This window comes from Acanthaster planci, linkage group LG13 (genome assembly GCF_054643075.1).
Source record: "Acanthaster planci isolate LZ-2023a linkage group LG13, COTS_SCS, whole genome shotgun sequence".
NCBI classification, from domain to species: Eukaryota; Metazoa; Echinodermata; class Asteroidea; order Valvatida; family Acanthasteridae; genus Acanthaster; species Acanthaster planci.
In genome coordinates, this window is record NC_141789.1 from 6435745 (window position 1) to 6438221 (window position 2477).

Here is a 2477-nt window from a genome sequence, read left to right on the forward strand (position 1 = left end):
AAGTGACATGTAAATCCCTTGCTTATTGGAGATGATTATTGCTTTAATTTTGAAATTGTTTGGAATGAATGGACTTCAATTATATTAGATTCTATCTCTAAGCTACAAAGTAATTAGAGAGTAATCTTCCCAGTACTTGAGGGATATTGATTTTTCTTTTTCTTTGATTCCTCATGTTTGCCGTCGCCTCCGTTGTTGGCGTGTCTGCTACTGAAATTAAATAGATAGAGCAATAACACCAGCACAGATCTGAGCCCAGGGAGTTCTGGTGTGTCTGTTCATGCGCACCCCCCACCAGATACCACCCCTCCCACAAGTGTCAGAAGTGGGATTTCTGCTTCCAGCCAGCCAGCAACGGAGGTTCGAGGAGTCCTCAGTAACATCAGAGTCATCAAGATGGCAACCTTTTCGGGTACGATCGCCTTCCGAGGAGAAAGTCAGGAAGTTCTCCCTGGTGGAAGGCCGCTTGCCGCTTCAAAGCCTGAAGGGATGCTACGTGAATGCTACCGGCCTGATTCACAGGGTTGATAAGGACAATGAACTGATCCTGCCAATTTTGAATGGAGCCATTCTCCCTCCAGAGGGAGAATGGGAAATGGAAGGAGAGTATGCACCATTGATTGCCTCAGTCAAGGCCAAGACAGAACAGTCCGATACTAAGTCTGTTTCAGAGGACCTCCTCCGTGCACTTGTGACCAGACCGCCCCAAGTTGTGATGGCCCCTGAACGCAAGCTGACGGTATTCGAAGGGAGGGACGACGTAAAATCTGTGCAAATTGATGACTTTGTTGCAGCAATGAACCATGCTTATGAGAGATACCACATTCCAGAGGATCAGCGTAGGCAGTTTTTGCTGGATGCACTTCGAGGTGGCCTAAAGGTTGAAGTCCGGTCATTGCTGTCATCTGGGAAAACGGCTAAAGAGGCTTTGGAATACTTGGCAGCTTCCTATGGTGAGACCTTGACGAGCGGAGAACTGCAGTGGAAATGCCTGGAACGACGCCAACAACGGGGAGAGTCCCTTCGTCAGTTTGGCGTGGAACTACAGCGGCTCTTCTACCGACTGGTGAAGCGAGACTCTGGACTGTACAAGAACCCAGACATCATCATACGGGAGCAGTTTGTGGATGGTATCGAACAGGAGGGACTGAGGCACTCGTGTCGAAATTTTGTTGATCCATCTGTCTCCTTTGGGGAAGTCAAGGACTGGGCCATAAAGCGGGAGGAACGGGAAAGGGCCCGGGCCCAGACAACAACCCCTCAAGTAGCACTTCGGCTATAGGTGCTGAGGTGAAACCTGATGCCATCGAGCGGCTGGAGAAACAAATGCAGGAGATCATGGTGTCCGTAAAATCCCTTTCTGAGAGGATTCCACCTGCTGGGAGGCTGCCCTCACCGATGAACCCCCAAGGTTCTCCAGCACCGACTGGTGTCATGCCATCCAGATTTTGGATATGCCAGACCAACTACTCCACCTTCCCACAGCCCGGGGTTTTCAACCCTCCAATTGCTGCACCAACTCAGTACCCTGCAAGGTGTTTTAGGTGTGGCCAACCTGGACATTTTGCAAGAACTTGTCTCAACTCTGCACGACATCACCACAATTCCACACCCACTGCACCACCTCGAGCTGAGGAGACTTCGGGAAACTAATGCATCCTATCGTTGAGAGCCAAACAGTGGGAAATTGTACAGCTGGCTCAACTCATGACCTGTCTGCATTTCAAGCCCGTGCTGCATCAGAATGTTTCACAGTCAATGTCAGGTTTGGAAATCGAACTGTTCCTTGCCTATTGGACACCGGATCCATGGTCACCACAATCACCAAGGACTACTTTGACAGAACACTGGCACTAGATGGTGTGAAACTGGAGAGTATTCCTGATAAGTTCAAGCTTGTCTCGGCAAATGGCACCAACATCCCCTATGTAGGCTGTTTTGAGACAAGTGTGGAATTGCTGGGAAGGACTATTGACTTCAGACTCGTACTAGTCATACAGGAGGTAAGGCCAAACTCAAGCCCGTCAAATGTGCCAGGCATTGTGGGAATGAACATTCTCGGGGACTGTTGGTCTCAACTAATAAGCAGTCATGGTCAAGGATACTTACGTGAACTTAGAGCTGGTGGTGTTCGACCGATTTGGCAAAAGACGCTGCAGACTGTCGCCAAGCGCAAAGCTTTCGATAACATCCAGTCTACAATTGGGAAGGTACACTTGAAGAACGGAGCCCCACTGATAGTACCGGCCAAGCAGGCGGTGGTTGTTGAGGCCTCAGCACGGAGGGCCCCAGGAAATGTTGACTACGAAGCAGTTCTTGAACCACTGGAATGCACCAACACTCCACGGGGTGTGCAAGCAGTGAGGGGACTGGTGACAGTTTCTTCAGGAAAGTTGGCAGTGGTTTTTATGAATGAAACCGACCAGGACCTCCTATTGCCAAAACGGAGCTGTTTGGGTACCCTTTATCATGGAGAC

At 49.7% G+C, this 2477-nt stretch overlaps 1 pseudogene; it reads left to right on the forward strand.

Annotated features, from left to right (window-relative positions):
* Positions 1–280: 280 nt before the first annotated feature.
* On the forward strand, positions 281–1653 carry LOC147796935 (uncharacterized; annotated as a pseudogene).
* The last annotated feature ends 824 nt before the right edge of the window (positions 1654–2477 follow it).